Source organism: Ailuropoda melanoleuca, chromosome 1 (genome assembly GCF_002007445.2).
Source record: "Ailuropoda melanoleuca isolate Jingjing chromosome 1, ASM200744v2, whole genome shotgun sequence".
Lineage (NCBI taxonomy): Eukaryota > Metazoa > Chordata > Mammalia > Carnivora > Ursidae > Ailuropoda > Ailuropoda melanoleuca.
In genome coordinates, this window is record NC_048218.1 from 68,638,722 (window position 1) to 68,656,235 (window position 17,514).

At 40.7% G+C, this 17,514-nt stretch overlaps 1 protein-coding gene across 10 annotated transcripts in view; it reads left to right on the plus strand.

Moving 5' to 3' along the window:
* The first annotated feature begins 2,179 nt into the window (after positions 1-2,179).
* Positions 2,180-17,514, plus strand: part of SENP5 (SUMO specific peptidase 5) — a 57,852-nt gene continuing 42,517 nt past the window's right edge. For 6 of the 10 annotated variants that reach the window (XR_002142174.2, XR_004625297.1, XM_011221694.3 and 3 more), the window contains exon 1: positions 2,181-2,372. The gene's annotated coding sequence lies outside the window, so the exon portion shown is untranslated. Of the gene's footprint in view, positions 2,373-17,514 lie in introns of all 10 variants that reach the window. The other 4 variants (XR_002142173.2, XM_019796968.2, XM_019796969.2 and 1 more) reach the window with 1 other exon arrangement.

Below are 17,514 nucleotides of genomic sequence, written 5' to 3' on the forward strand. Positions count from 1 at the left end.
GCTGTAACCAAGAGTTGGATGCTCACCGACTGAGCCACCCAGCTGCCCCTGAGCCAAAATTTTAAAAAGTCATGGTGCTTAGCAAACTATACCCCATTAGAGGGACATGGTCTCCTCAATCACATAATTAATCTGACCCTCAAGTCATTTCTCATCTTTTTAAAAACTGTTATTTATTTATTTATTTATTTATTTAAGAGAGAAAGAGAGTGCACAGGTAGGCAGAGTAGCAGGCAGAGGGAGAGGAGAAGCAGGCTCCCCACGGAGCAGAGAATCCAGCATGGGGCTCGATCCTAGGACCCTGAGATCATGACCTGAGCCAAAGGCAGATGCTTAACCAACTGAATCATTCAGGCTCCCTGAGAATCTTAAGCAGGCTCCATGCCAAGTGGGGAGCTCTATCCCACTACCCCGAGATCATCACCTGAGCTGAAATCAAGAGTTGGGTGCTTGACTGACTGAGCCACCCAGGTGCCCCGACATTTCTCGTATTTTGAAGCAGAATTGGTTGGAGGCTAAAGAGCTAAGCTCAAAGCCCTAGAGGAATGAACCGGAAACACTGTAGTCTTTCAGGGCTGAGGAGACAAGAGATTTTCTATCAAAAGCTTGGGCTGCCCCTGAGGGAAGCACTAGAGGTAGGATGAATTTAAGAGGGCAACCTTGCCAAGACTCCTCTCAATCCCTGATTAGACTGTGATGACCAGCCCCTCTATCAACCTAGCAGAGGGAAGGGGGAATCCTCACTGGTAGATGATAATGTGGTGGCTCTATAATTCTTTTAGACGCACTGTCTGGTACATAAGAAAACGTTACCAAACATGTGAAGTGGCAGGAAAATGTGAGATAATCAAGAGAGAATAATGAACCACTGAACCAGACCAACAGATGACCAAAATGATGAAGTTAGCAAACAAAAACTGAGGGGAAAAAACAAAACAAAACAAACAAAAAACTGTGACAAGATAAAGAAAACAGAAGAAATGATTAACAAAATGAACAAATGGAGACTTTCAACAAATAACTGGAATCTAAAACTTATTAAAAAGTCAAAAAACTGAAAATAGTATTAAAAATTAAGAACTCAGTGTATAGATTTGACAGATGACTGAGGATCACAGAAGAGAGAATTAGGACAAAGATAGGACAGTAGAAAATATTCAAACTGAAGCATCAAGTGTTAAAGAAAAGATGGTACAAAGTGTTAAAACACATGGTGAATAAGGTCAAAGAATCCTACATATGTAGTTGCAATCCCAGAGGAAAGGAGATAGAGAACGAAGGAAAAACTATAATTGAAGAGCTGAGGATTTCCCACCTGGGGCGCAAGGCCCAAAGCACCCCACCCTTGATATTCAATTATACTCATCTTCCTTCTATTCCGAATCGAATGCCCAAAATTGAATTGATGTTCCACTATAAATCTATTGTTTTCTGTCAAGACAGAAAAATGACTCCCCACAATTAGACTGAAGGCTTGCAAGAGAAAGACTACTTCATGTTTACGCTCAAAAAACGTGTGTTGAGTGAATAGTGCTTCAACATATCAGGCTGAAGCCACTTTTCCCTCTCATGAGAAAGAAGATAGCAGTTCTACTGCACAGACCTACTAAGCAAGCGCTTGTAGGCAGTCACTGGCGCTGGGACTACAACGTGCCTAAGTCCGGGCTCTGCCCTCCAGGGTAAGTGTTCTCAGTAGAGAGGAGGAGCACAGTTATAAAGACACACATTACTATACCAACGGGTAAGATCACGGGAAAAACGGAAACAAAACCCGGGGCCAGGCCTCAAAGCGCATCCAGCGCAGGAAGGTGACCTTTCGCTCTTGGCAAAAGGGAAAAGGGATTTAGCGGAGTGAGCGGCCATATAGTAGCTGTGGTCGGCCTTAGACTTTCGGGGTTAAAAAGTTGAGAGGGGGCTGAACAGAAGTCTCAAATCCGCCCCATCGAGCCTCTGCCATTTCTGTATCTCCGTTCCCACCAATCTCCCACGCTCGGAGGGAGACACGGGTAAGATACCGGGCAGCAAGCTGGGAGCGCCGGGCGGAGAACCCGGGAAGCCGGGCAGAGCGCCGCCGGAAGCGGAGGGAAGGCGGAGCCACGCCCCAGCGCCGGGCTGCAGCTCTCTCTTCCGCTCGCCGCAAGATGCACGGGCGGGGCTAAGGCGTAAGGGTACGGAAGGAGGTGACGATATCAGTGAGCGCCGGCGTCGCGGCGGCGGCTCCAAAGGAAGCTGGGTGGCTGTGGCCGCTGCGAGCAGGCCGGGCACCTCCTCATTGACGGGGTTCGGTAGAACTGGCGAAGGCGGGGCCGCAGGCCGAGCTGCCGTAGTATCTCGATCCCCGGTGCGGCAGGTGCCGTCAGCGAGGGACGTAGGTAAGCAGGAGCCCGGGTGTCAAATCGCAGTGACTTACGGACCGGGCTGGCTGGCCATTCCCGCGCCAGTGCGCGCCAGCTCAGCACCCCGGCCTGGAGGCCTCAAGCGCTGCCCTCCCCCCACGCCCGAACCGGAGGCAGCACATTTCTCCCTGGGCGCTGCTGTGCTTTTCTGGGGGCGTCAGGGAGCTTGTCCCAAGGCACCGCTGTCCTCCCCTTCTTTTCCCCATTCTGAACTGTACGACGCAGAAGCAAAGAAAGCTAGCGCCCCCGGCCGCTCCTCCTGAGGCCGGGGAAAGGTTTGAAAGGTAGAGCTGCTGTTTGAGGTCCTCCCGCTACTGCCGTTTTGGAAGCCAAGGCTTTATATTTGTTCGGACCGTTCTGCTTCCTTCCTGCCTTTGGTTCCGTCGCCTCACACTCCTGGGACCTTGTTGTAGTGAATGGGTATGGCACAATTAAACACTAGGGTGGTGGGAAGCTTGTTTTCTGTCAGGCTTTCTGGTTTTCTACCAGGCATTCTATTTTTCTATCGATGCTAGGCAGTATCAACCCCCGTTGCGCTGGGCCACTCTGTTGGGGGAGGAGGGACGCGGAGAGGATGTGGGAAATGAGGGTTTTGTATTTAAGAGTCGGAAGAGCTGAGTTAAAATCTTAGCCTGCCATTTGGTAGTGGTTTTAATCTCGTGCTAGATACTTCGACATTTTTAACCACACGTAAAGGGGGCGCTTTCTTCTGTATAAATTGGAAGAATGAAGTAGAGTGAAAAAAGCAGAACATCAGTCATTAAATGTTTTAGATTTAAGAATATCCTGGACACTTAATGGTAGGTTCCTAATTATGTCTTTTATGCAGAATAACTAAGCTTGGTATGGAGAAGGGTGTGTGATTCGAACCTAACTGCAGGCTCTGCTTTGGGTTGGGCAGCATTAGGGAGAGATTAGACTCTCCTATCCACCCAGATGTCTCATATTTATTGATAAAACATTATTGGTATATGAGGAATAACTTAAATCAGTTTTGCTTCTTCCTAAAGATAGTTTTGCCCAGTGGGCCCTTTCCTACACCTTGGCCCGCTTTCGAAGGAATTCTTTGCACATATTTCTGAGGACCCCTGCACTGTGCTTCTAACAGAGTTCAGTTAACACTTCATCTTAATTGAAAATGTGCAGAGAATAAATACAAGAACTTGACCTTTGAGTGGCTGGACATTACAGTTATGAGTTAATCTGAGGAGCCGCCTTTTTCTGTATTGGAGAAAGTAAAACATACACCACTCTGAAGTTAAATAGACCCGATGTTAGAGGAGTGTTTGGGGGGGAGGGAGTGGATATGCATTCAAGTGATTTGAGTGAGTTGCACCTGTTCTTACAGTTGCTTGGTCAGACAAATTAAGGATGCTTTCCTTTCACATGAGAGACTATGGACTATGAGAAACAAACTGGGGGCCTCAGAGGGGAGGGGGGTAGGGGAATGGGATAGACCGGTGATGGGTAGTAAGGAGGGCACGTATTGCATGGTGCACTGGGTGTTATACGCAACTAATGAATCATCGAGCTTTGCATCGGAAGCCGGGGACGTACTGTATGGTGACTAACATAATATAATAAAAAATCATTAAAAAAAAAAAAAGATGCTTTCCTTTCCTCAGTGGAACATGATGATGATGGCTGCCATGCATTATGTAGCCAAGTGCAATCTCCAGTTCCTTTGGTACAGAATTGACAATTGGGAATTTTAACTCATGGGCACAAAAGGGACCTTGAGGGTCATCTAATCTAGTGGTTCCAAAACCTGGCTGGGCATCGGAATCATTTGGGGAATTAATACAAAACTCTAGGTGCCTGGGCCCTACCTCAGTAGATCTGAAGTGTGACGTGGGTATTTGTGGTATTTAAATAGCTTCTCAGGTGATACTCATGTTTTGAACACCCAGATGTAGAGCAGGTTTCACATATTAGTTGATGAACAGGCTCCAAGACGAAGTATAATGCCCTTAACAAATAACTTTGACTCAGTAGTACTCTTTCAGGTTTTGTATCACTTTGAGCCCAGAAGGTAAGTCCTGTAAATCAGTAGCTCAGTGTAATTCTGTTTTGTAGTTTCCAATCCATTAAAACTTCTTGAAGCTCTTTGATGAAAGTATTAGATTTTACAATAAAATTTCTGACTAAATGTTGCTTAGGTTTGTTTTTTGGCATAAGTATATAAAGGTTATATCACTTTGTACAGCAGCTTTTTATTAGGCTTTATGCCAAGCTTTCATAAACTATGGAAAAATTCCAATTTAAGAAAATTTTGCTTTTGTTTTATACCCAGTGCAGTATACACAGGTTGTTTGTTTGTTTGTTTGTTTTGTTTTGTTTTTAAATTATTTTAAAACCCCTTCCTCCATCCTGGTATGCATGACCGCTTTGTATCAGTAGTCAGCTTCCAGTGGAATGCAGTTTGAGAACTGGGCTCTGAAGGTCTCTAAGTGCCTATAAACACCTAATTTGACTAGAGGCTTTCAGTATTTAAGCTTGTCCTTGAATTTTTAGTCCTTTTTTTTTTCTTGGTCTAGCTGTAATGTGCCACTGATTTAAAGAATCCGGTAGATGCCTGGAAAGGATCAACTGATAGGTGGTAACAGTGCTTCATATGTACATATACTTTTCTTACAGAGGAAAAGCCTCATGATATATATATACACACACACACACATATGTGTATATATACATACATACATATATACATACATATATGTATATATACATACATATATATATACACACAGATATATATGTATATATCTCAATATCAATTTTTTTGGTACTGTTTTCAGAATTACTGAGGTAATAGGCCATCAGGGAGAGTTGAACATTCTGTTTCACAGAGATACACTTATTCTCAAATTATTCTTCAGTAACCTCCTCAGTGCTTTAGTATTCCTATTCTGTGTTATTAGCAGAACCGGAAATGGACCCTACTTTGCAAATCCTCTGGAGGAGGATGCTGAATTATTTTCTAAAAGTGACCCTGTTTATAGTATGTTACCTTTCTACAACCAGATGACAAAGGGCATTCTAAACTTGCTGAAAAAAGCATGTTAACAGGGTGCCCAGCTGGCTTGGTAGAGCATATGACTCTTGATCTTGGGGTCATGAGTTCGAGTCCCACATTGGGTGTAGACATTACATAAATAAATAAATAATTAAACAAACCATGTTAACAAATACATGGTCCATGAATTTGAGTCTAGAGAAACATATGATATGTGTCTGAGATGAAAAGCCAAGTCACTGAGTTTCTAAATTTTTCACTTTTATGTCCGAAATACCCTAATTCTGAGGCTTCAAAAATTGCTCTGTTTCAGAATCTGACAGAGCAAACTTTTCAAGTAGAGGTACTTAAAAAGGATAAACATGGACCCAGGGTCCCAATTTTAATCCGAACTGATATTACAGATTTGACATAGAAACAGAGGCAGGGTGAGGGTAATAACTTGAAGACCTAGTGAAAGTCATTTACTGGTCCTTGAGGCAGTCTTCTGTGCCTATGAGGAGTTGAGACCAAAACTGGATACTTAATCTACTTTTTATCCAGTGACTGAATGTGATGGAAGTATTACCAATAGGGACTATAAATGTATAAGTTTCCAGTTCTCAGTCGTTGGTCTTTTTTATGGTTCATTCATGTTCCCTGATGCCAGTGGGCATTATTTTTTTGTTTTTATTGTTTTTAATCTTATTTCCTGTAGCCCAAGCCCAAGGTGTATTTGGCCTCAGGTGACTGGCAGAGGGTGGAGCCATCCTTGAGTGTGATTGAGAGGAAGTTATCCCGAGTTTATTTGTATGAGGGGCAAAAATTTAGCTTAAGCTAAAAACGCACATGAAAAGTGTTAAGATGCCTGCTGGAGCCTGTTTGGGTGGCTTAGTTGGTCAAGCACGCCTAGCTCCTGGTTTTGGCTCAGGTCTTGATCTGACGGTCCTCTGATTGAACCCCACATCAGGGTCCACCCTCAGCATGGAGTCTGCTTGAAATTCTCTCTTGCTGTCCCTCTGCTCTTTCTGCTCGTGCTGCTTCTCTAGAATAAATAAATCTTTAGTGGAAAAAAAAAAATCTTGTTTCCTACTGTAAGCCTTTCATTCCTTCATTTTTCTGGGATGGGTAACCCCACCCCTATTTATTTGCTGTCCAACAGCAATGATTGTCTTATTACCTCTGCTGAAAAGAACTTTTCCATAGTGGTGCTTGAGTTAACCTGTACAGTGGCTGCACTGCAAACTTTTACCCAAATATTGGGTCCCTTAAGGATTGTTCAGACTTAGGGCTGTCTTAGAGTCAGTATCTCATAAAAGTTGAAAACTCATTTTTTTAAAATAAAATTTTATTTATTTTAGAGAGCAAGTGAGCCAGAGAGAAAGCTTGTGCTTTGTGACGGGGAGAGGCAGAGGGAGAGGCAGACTCCCTGCTGAGCAGGGAGCCCGATGCAGGGTTTGATCCCAAGCCCCTGAGATTGTGATCTGAGACAAGGCAGATCGCTTAACTGACTGAGCCACCCAGGCGCCCCTGAAAGCTCATTTTTGTTTTCCTCATGTATGTGTTTTATATTTGAACAAATGTTGGTATTTGGTGAACATGAACACAACAGCAGTGCCAAGAATACTGGAGCAGATACATAGAGGGACCCCCTACAGAGATTGCTTTTAGTTTTAATTACATGTGCTCTGAGTGCATGCTTGGGATTTGTGGATTTTAGGGTGTACTGATGGACTCTTTTATTGGAGAACCTCCAGTAGCAGTATCTTTGGCCTTCCTCTTGAGTGAGTTAGATTCCTCAAAAAAGAATCTTCAGATCTTCTGCTTGGAGCTTATAAGCTGGCTTCCAGCAGTCTGGGATAGAGGTCTTAGCCCTTAGTATATAAACTCCACTTATGTTCTTTTAATCAGTTCTTTTCAGTATGATACCGTCATTCTCAACTGGACCAGATGTTTTCCAGTCCAGGAATTCATGGTTTTACCCTCTAGAGCTGCAGTGTCCAATATGGTAGCCAGTAGCCACATGTAGCAACTTAAATTTAATAATTAAAATTAAAGAATAAGTTCCTCATTTGCATTAGACACATCTCAAGTGGTCAGTAACTGTATGTGTCCAGAGGCTACCGTATCAGACAGGGCAGATATAAACTATTTCTGTCGTTGCGGAAGTTTTATTGGGCAGCACTGTTCTAGTACAGAAAATAATGCCCCATGCTTCTGCAAGGGTGGGATAGGGGTAGTTGGCTGGTTTTTGTGGAGAGTAGGAGGGCATCTAAATGATTTGGCCAATCTGGTTTTTAGCACCATGTTCATAACCTTTTATGGAACCTGCTGCTGCCACTTTCTGACCTGTTTTGAGGCACTGGTGTATAAATTGGGTTGCTTTCCTCATTGCAAGCTTGAGATTAACTTTCTTCAGTCTTTTTTTTAAGTCTTCAGTCTAAGTCAATCTGCATTCCAGCCTCCAAAAGGTTTTGTTGTTGTCCTCTCTCCATTTTGTGTATGTATGCTTAAAAAAAAACAAAAAACCCAAAACTCTTTGACCTGTACATTTCATTGTATATAAATTCTATCTTAAAAAATGAAGTTAAAATAATACTTTACTTTCATCTTAATGGGATTTAGGAGGGAGTAAGAGTAAAACGTGTTCAGTCTGCCATCTTTTTCCGTAAATAAAGTACACTATCAGCATTTAAATATGTACAACTATCTCCATTAAAAAAAAAAACCAACCCTATCTGGTCTTTCTCCTATTTACTTGGGCTTCTTGAGCAGTTTTATATGTTGTGGTCTTTACTCCATCTTGGTTTTATCCTCTTCGTTCTACTAAAATTTCTCCTAAAAATGTCATGAGAATCAAATGGAGACTTTTTACCTTATCTTTTTTTTGAAGTGATCTCCATGCCCAACATGGGGCTGAAACTAATGACCCTGGGTTCAAAAGTCTCATGCTCTACTGATTGAGCCAGCCAGGAGCCCAGTCCTTATCTTGATTGACTTCTCAGTAGCCTTTGACCGTTTCCCTCCTTCTAGAAACTTCCTCTAGCTTTCCTGACACCACACTAACCTAATTTTCTACCTCTTTCCCTGTTCATTTCTTCTCACTTCCCTTTGCTAAGTAGTCTTCTTCCTTTACCTTACATCCTAGAGTTCCTTAGAATACTGCATTTGCTTCTACCTCTTACAGATGCTCCCTAGGTGATCTTGCCAGCTTCTATAGCTTTAGTTACTATAAGCTGATGGCTTAAAGTGGAATTCCTGTGATATCCTCTTTTTAGACTTCCTGACCTGTATATCCACTAGTGTATGTCCACTTGGATTTCCTACGGTCACCTCAAATCTAACATGTCTAAAACTAAAGGCCTAGCCAGTATAACCTTCCTCCAGTTTTTCTCCATTTGTTTCATATAAATTATGCCACCATCTACCCATAGTTTATACCAAAACTCTTACCCACCACATACAGTCTTCTGAAAAGTCTCAAGATTGATTCACTTGGCTGTTTGTCTCCATTTTCCCTTAATCGCAGTGGCTGTTGTACCTTGCCTACATTTACCTGTAACAGCCTTCAGACAGGTGTTCTTTGCTGTGGCCGTCTCCCAGCCATTCTGTACACAGCAGGGGGAATGAGCTTTTTTTAAGTATATAAATCAGGTCTTGTGCCCCTCTTTGTCTTTTAGTGGTTTGACACTACCTTTATGTCAAGTAGCAGCATCATTAATTTTGCTTTTCTATTCCTTGCCTACCTTTCCAGGTTCTCCTTTAAGTGATACTGAAGTTTCTTTCAGTTTTTTTGAATACCACATTCCCTCTCCTGGGCTTTTGTTGATCTGTTCCCCTACTAACTCTTTCTCATCCTTTGTCTCAGCTTAAAATAATTTCTTCAGAAAGGTCTTCCCTGACCCTTTTGTCGCATATACTCTGAATGTTATCTTCTGTTCGTCGCATTTGTGAATATCTGTTCAAATGACTCTTCCATTAGACTATAATAATTTTTTGAATGCTAAGATGTCATCATGTTTATAAAAACTCATTTACTGAAATTTTTAAAAATTTTTAAAGGTTTTATTTATTTATTTCACAGAGAGAGAGAGTGAGAGAGGGAACACGAGCAGGGGGAGTGGGAGAGGGAGAAGCAGGCTTCCTGCTGAGCGGGAAACCCAACGCGGGCTCCATGCAGGGCTTGATCCCAGGAACCTGGGATCATGACTTGAGCTGAAGGCAGATGCTGAACGACTGAGCCACCCAGGCGTCCCTTGATTTGAAATTTAAAAGATGTTTGTATATTTTTACAATTTTAGCATTATTGGTTGATGTAACTACCATCAGAAATATGTTAGAGTGGTTAACTTTTTAATGTACAGTACGGATAGTTTCTGAAATTTGGGCAGGATTTTTAAGATCTTATATGCTTCCCCCTTCTTCAATCAAGATTTGTTATGGACTAATAATTATGCAGCTGTGTGTGTGTGTGTGTGTGTGTGTGTGTGTTAAAGATTTTTATATTTATTTGAAAGAGAGGGCACAATTGGGGGGGGCAGAGGAGAAACCCGACTCCCTGCTGGGAGCAGAGCCCGACCTGGGCTTGATCCCAGGACCCTGAGATCATGACCTGAGCTGAAGTCAGGTGCTTAACCAGCTGAGCCACCCAGGCATTCCATGTGTGTGTTTTTATAGAATAAACATCTTATTAATAAGATTTTCCAGTGATTATATTAACTTTAAGTATTGAGAATAATAAATTACAAATCTCCTTTTATGTTGGTAGTACACAATGAGAGCGTATTTGAATTTCATATTAAGAAGTTTATTTTAGGGGCACCTGGGTGGCTTAGTTGGTTAATGGTCTGCCTTCAGCTCAGGTCATGATCTTGGGGTCCTCAGATTGAATCCCGCGTTGGGTTCCCTACTTGGTGGGAGTCTTCTCCCTCTCCTCCCCGCTCATGCTCGTTCTTGCTCTCTCTCTCTCCCCTCAAATAAATAAATAAAATCGTAAAAAAAAAAGTTTATTTTAAATGTCTTTTTCCATTGATAAAGAAGTAAAGTAAAATATAGTACCCTAAACCAGAGGTTGCCAAACTTTCTTTGTTCACTGCCCCCTCAATGTCTTTTTCGTAGTGCCCTTAGGTCTAGTAGTTTATTATGTAATTAGTAATGCTTTAGGTAATTAGATCTAAACAACTTAATAAGTGTGTTCTAACAACCTAACAGTTGTTTAAAAAAATACACATAAATTGAAAGGCAATGTAGTTTTTTATTTCATTCTTAAATAACCACAATTACTTAATGCACTTGTTGGGCACTACAGAACTTCTGAAACCTTGGGACCATTAGACACTGCCACCCACATTTCCTGTTCCAAATTGATTTTTGCACAGTATTTTTTCTTTTTTTTTAATCATCACAGCAACCAACAAAAACCCAGCTTTGCAAAGATATGATGTCATCAAAAGGACTATACCAGGATATAATTTGAAACTGAGCTATATTAAACTGGTAGTTTGTGGAGTGCTTGACAGGTATGACAGATAAAGAATATAATTTTTCCCTCTGATTTAGAATACTTTGTGACATCCTTGTGAAGTTACTGCAGAACCCCAGGGTGCCTTGGCACACAGTTTAGGAGTTGTGGGCCTAAAGCGTTAAGTTTGGTGTAAATTCTTTTATTTTTTATTTTTTTTAAGATTTATTTGTGTCGGGGGGGGTGCAAAGGGAGAGAGAGAATGTCAAGCAGATGTGCAGAGCTTGATCTCGTGATCCTGAGATCATGACCTGAGACAAAACCAAGAGTCAGACACTTAACTGAGCCACCCTGTGGCTGAGCCCCTGGTATAAATTATTTTAGATCTTTTTTCCTCTATCAGTACTCAAAATACACATTTTTTTAAATCAAAATGGGCTCCTATGTATTGTTTAGTAACTTTTTTTTTCATTTAGCAGTGTATTATGGTAAAGAAATTGGGTTGAATGTACATATTTAACTCCACACCAGCCTGAAAACTCCATTAAAACTGTAGAGAAGTGAGGGGTCCCTGGCTGGCTCAGTCAGTAGAACATGTGACCTGATCTTGGGGTGGTGAGTTCAAGCCTCATGTTGAGCATAGAACTTACTTAAAAAGCTGTAGAATTGTTTTTGTTAGGTTTTTTTGTTTTGTTTTTGTTTGTTTTTTTCCCCAAATGACAAAGAATGGGAGCAGTGAGAATAACAACATTCTGGAAGCTGGAAAGCAGAAAAGATTAGTAGTAACTGGTTAGCGGACTTGAGAAAGCTGAATCCTAAAGCAACAAGTGGAGAGAGCCAACAAGTAGCAATATTTGTGTTTAAAAGTTTCAGGATTAGTGTTGTCATGTACTGTGGAAGTGAAGGTGAAAGTGAGACCAAAAAAATTGGGATTGAAAGTCTTTTTTTTTTAAATTTTAATTTTTCAAAGATTTATTTATTTCAGAGAGAGAGAAGGAGCATGCTGAGCAGGAGGGGTAGAGGGAGAGAGAATCTCAAGCCGATTTCGTGCTGAGCACGGAGCCTATTGCAGGGCTCAGTCTCATGACCGGGAGGTCATGACGTGAGCCAAAACCAAGAGTCAGCCGCTTAACTGTACCACATAGGCATCTCTGAAAGTCATTTTAAGAAAAATACTTCCAGGGCGCCTGGGTGGCTCAGTTGGTTAAGCGACTGCCTTGGGGTCAGGTCTTGATCCTGGAGCCCTGGTATCAAGTCCCATATCAGGCTCCCTGCTCAGCGGGAGCCTGTTTCTCCCTCTGACCCTCCCCCCTCTCATGTTCTCTCTCTCTCTCATTCTATCTCTCAAATAAGTAAAGTCTACTTGAGAAAAAAAAGGAAAGAAAGAAAAATCCAGATCTGACGTTTTCTTCTATGCATAAAAACAGGATGACTAAAGATTTAGTATGTGTTGTGGAGAGGGTAAAACAGTCTCTCTGGACTGGGAGAACCATGCCTAGGTGAGGATGGGGTACAGTGCTTTATAAAAGGACTGAATAGAAAAATATATTCTGAAGGAGAACCCTCTAGCCCTCTTTCCTGACTTAGTTCCCAGAATCCTGCCCCTTGCCACCATTTCCTGTTTGCCAGTGGCAGCCTCTTTCAGGTCTTTCAGCTCTTCTTTTGGTATAAACAGCATGTTCCTAAATTACCTTATTTTATTTTTTAAAAGATTTATTTTTTAAAAAGATTTATTCACTTTAGAGACAGCACATGCGTGTGGGGAGGAGCAGAGGGAGAGGGAGAAACTCCAGCAGACTCCTTGCTGAGCTCAGAGCCCACCATCGGGCTTGACCCAGTGACCCCGAGATCATGACCTGAGCTGAATCCGAGTCGACGCTTACCTGACTGTGCTACCCAGGGGCCCCTAAGGAGTTTAAGTAATCTCTACATCCAACGTGGGGCTTGAGCTCACAACCCTGAGATCAAGAGTTGTATGCTCTTCCAACTGAGCCAGCCAGGCACCCCTAAATTACCCTTTTTTTAATGTTACCTTTGATTTCCTAGTTTTAGGCTTTATCTGTTATGTATGGAAGATAAAGATTTAGCTCTCATTCACATGTGCTCCACACTTCTAAATACATGTATACATCTTACCTACCGCCCACCTGTCCTCATTGTATAATGATAATGTAATTTTGGCTAGAAGCAATTTTTCTAAATTGGGGCAGTATTGTCATTTTGGATGAGGCCGTTCTTCATTATCCTGTTACATGATAGCTGGCATTACACCAGGCACTAAATATCAATTCCAGCCTGAATTCATTTTAACAACTAAGAATTTCCCACACATTTCCAAATGTTGGGTTGAAGTAGATATGGGGTATCTGGTTGAGAACCATTGGATTAGATCAGTGTTTACCTTTTTATAATTATGAAAATGGTAGTTACAGCTAAGCTATGTATTACTCAGTGATTTACAATGATTGTTTTTTCTTTTTTTTTTTTTTAAGATTTTATTTATTTGAGAGAGAGAATGAGCAGGGAGAGCGGCAGAGAGGGAGAGAGAAGCAGACTCCCCATTGAGCAGGGAGCCCCTGTGGGGCTTGATCCCAGGGCACTGGGATCGTGACCTAAGCCAAAGGCAGACGCTTAACTGACTCAGCCACCCAGGTGCCCCTGTTTTTCCTTTCTCGTACAGCTTTTTCTTGTCCCTGAAGTTAGTAGTCTTTTTAGTTCAGTGTTCTCTGTACTTATTACTAATTTATCTTCAAACTGTCTTCCAGTTGTATCTCCTCTGTCTTTGCATTCAGACACTTTAGTAATTCTATCAATTTCACATTTTTGGAGACCTCTTTCTCAAATCCTTTTGACCTCTTCTGGATTGGTGGTTCTCTAGGCCTGAGACACAGTTTTCACTTTGTGATCTTTCTTTGCCATTTTCTTTAGTATTTCTCTAGCCTGCATATTGTTTTGGATCTCATTTCCTGGGTCTCGGGTCTTTCTTGATTTACTCCCTCATTTTGTCAGAGTACCTTCTGCTGTGGTTCCCTGAGAAAAAGATGCATGGTAGTTCTACATTTTGGTAATTTATGTCTCTGAAAACCTTATTTCTATCCTCAATTTTGGTCGGTGATTTGGCTGAGTTGCAAGTTCTATGTTGAAAGTAATTTTCCCTCAGACTTTTGAAAGCATTAATACCTTCTCTTCTAGTTTATGATCTTGCCATTAAGATCGTTGCCAATCTTATTTTTGATTTTATATACAAATAAAAATACTTACATAAATATATTTATGTAATATACAAATACACGAATTATATATTATAAATTCATAGTTATATTAAACATTAAGAGTAAATTAATTTATATGTAAATTATATAAATAAGTTTATATGTAAATATGTATTTTTATATTTTTAAATTAATATTTTAAAAGATTTTACTTAGAGAGAGAGAGTGATAGCATGAGCAGGGTCAGGGGCAGAGGGAGAAGCAGACTCCCCACTGAGTGGGGAGCCCAATATGTATATTTTATATTAATATTTAATTGAAGTATAGTTGACACACAGTGTTATATTAGTTTCAGGTGCACAACACAGTGATTCAAGTTTACATGTTATGCTGTGCTCACCGGTGTACCTAGCTAACATCTATCACCATATATCGCTATTATACTACCATGAACTGTTCCCTATGCTGTACCTTTTATTCCCGTGACTGATTCTTTGTGTAACTGGACACCTGTGTTTCCCACTCCTCTTTACCCATTTTTCTTATTCCTTGACTCCCCTCCCCTCTGTTAACCATCAGCTTGTTCTCTGTGTTTATGAGTCTGTTTCTGCTTTTTCGTTTGTTTTGCTTTTTCGATTCCACATATAAGTGAAATCATGTGGTGTTTGTCTTTTTGTCTGACTTATTTCACGTAGCATAATACCCCCAGGCCCATCCATGTCATCACAAATGGCAAAACTTCATTCTTTTTTTATGACTGAGTAATATTTGTGTGTGTCTCTGTGTACACGTATATACAGACTACTTCTTTGTCCGTCTGCTGATGGGACACTTGAGTTGCTTCCTATCTTGGTTATTGTAAATAATGCTCTTATTATAGGGGTGCCTATATCTTTTCAAATAGTGTTTTTATTTTCTTTGGGTATTTACCCAGTAGAGGAATTACTGGATTATATTGTAGTTCTGTTTTTAATTTTGGGGGAATTTTTATACATTTTCTACAGTGGCTGTACCAATTTACACTCCCACCAACAGTACATGACGGTTCCTTTTTCTCCACATCCTTACCAACACTTGTTATTGCTTGTTTGTTTTTTTCCTAGCCATTCTGAGAGGTGTAAGGTGATATGTCATTGTGGTTTTGATTTGTATCTCCCTGATGATTAATGATGTTGGGCATTTTCAGATATTTCATTTGCAAATATCTTCTCCCATTCAGGAGGTTGCCTTTACGTTTTGTTGATGGTTTCCTTTGTTGTGTAAAGGCTTTTTATTTCGGTACAGTTCCAGTAGTTTATTTTTGCCTTTGTTTCCCTTACTTTAGGAGACATATCTAGAAAAATGTTGCTATGGCTGATGTAAAAAAAATTACTGCCTATGTTTTCTCCTAGGAGTTTTATGGTTTCAGATCTCACGTTTAGGTCTTTAATCCATTTTGAGTTAATTATTGTGTATGGTCTAAGAAAGTAATCCAGTTTCATTCTTTTGCATGTGGCTCTCCAGTTTTCCCAGCACCGTTTATTGAAGAGACTTTTTTCTCCCCATTGTATGTTCTCATTTCTTTTGTTGTAGGTTAATTGGCCCTATAAGCATTGGTTTATTTCTAGGCTTCTGATTCTGTTCCATTGATCTATTTTTGTGCTGGTGTCATACTATTTTGATCACTACAGCTTTGTAGTATATCTTGAAATCCGGGATTGTGATACCTCTGTCTTCTTTATCAGAATTGCTCTGGCTATTCAGGGTCTTTTGTAGTTCCATGCATATTTTACTGTTATTTGTTATAGTTCTGTGAAAAATGCTGTTGGTATTTTGATAAGGATTGCATTGAATCTATAGATTGCTTTGGATGGTATGGACATTTTAATATTCTTTGAATACATGAGCATAGCATACCTTTCCATTTGTGTCGTTTTCAATTTCTTTCATCAGTGTTTCACAGTTTTCACAGTAAGGTCTTTCACCTCCTTGGTTAAGTTTATTTCTAGGAATTCTTTTTGATGCCCTTGTAAACGTTTTAATTTCTCTTTCTGCTACTTTGTTATTAGTGAACAAAAATACAGGTGATTTCTGTGTGTTAATTTTGTATCCTGCAAAGTTACTGAATTCATTTATTTTAAAAGCTTTTTGGTGGAGTCTTCAGTATTTTCTCTGTATAGTATTATGTCATCTGCAAATAGTGATAGTTAACTTCTTCTTTACAAATATGGATGTCTTTTATTTCTTGTGTAATTGCTGTGACTAGGAATTAACAGTACTGTGTTGAAGAAAAATGGTGAGACTGGACATTCTTGTCTTTTTCCTGATCTTAAGGAAAAGCTCTCGGTTTTTCACCATTGAGTTGATGTTAGGTGTGGGTTTTTCATGTATGGCTGTTATAATGTTCTGGTATGTTCTCTAAACCCACTTTGTTGAGAGTTTTTATCATGAAAAGGTGTTGAATTTTGTCAGATACTTGTTCTTTATTGATATGGTCATATTTTTGTCCTTCCTTTTGCTAATGAGGTTTATCATGTTAATTGATTGGCAAATATTGGAACCATCCTTGCCTCCCCAGAATCCATTCGATTTGATCATGCTGAACGATCCTTTTATCGTATTTTTTTTTAAGATTTTATTTGAGTGAGAGAGGGTATGAGCAGAGGGTAAGGGCAGAGGGAGAGGGAGAAGCAGACTACCCACTGAGCAGGGAGCCCCATGTGGGACTTGATCCCAGGACCCTGTGATCATGACCTGGGCCAAAGGCAGACTCTTTTTTTTTTTTTTTAAAGATTTTATTTATTTATTTGACAGAGATAGAGACAGCCAATGAGAGAGGGAACACAAGCAGGGGGAGTGGGAGAGGGAAGCAGGCTCATAGCAGAGGAACCTGATGTGGGGCTCGATCCCATAACGCCGGGATCACGCCCTGAGCTGAAGGCAGACGCCCAACCGCTGTGCCACCCAGGCGCCCCCAAAGGCAGACTCTTAACTGACTGAGCCACCTAGGCACCCCTGTATGTATTCTTTCTTTTCTTTCTTTTCTTTTCTTTTCTTTCTTTTCTTTCCTTCCTTTCTTTTCTTTCTTTTCTTTTCTTTCTTTTCTTTCTTTCCTTTCTTTCTTTCCTTCCTTTCCTTCCTTCCTTTCCTTTCCTTCCTTTCTTTCCTTTCTTTTCTTTCTTTTCTTTTCTTTTCTTTTCTTTTCTTTTCTTTTCTTTTCTTTTCTTTCTTTTCTTTCTTTCTTTCCTTCCTTTCCTTCCTTCCTTTCCTTTCCTTCCTTTCTTTCCTTTCTTTTCCTTTTCCCTTTCCTTTCCTTTCCTTTCCTTTTTTATTTGAGAGAGAGAGAGGGCAAGAGAGTGTATGGACGTATTGGGGAAGGGCAGACAGAGAAAATATCCAGGCCGACTCCTACTGAGCACAGACCCTGTTGTGGGGCTCAATCTCATGACTCATGAGATCAGGACCGATTTC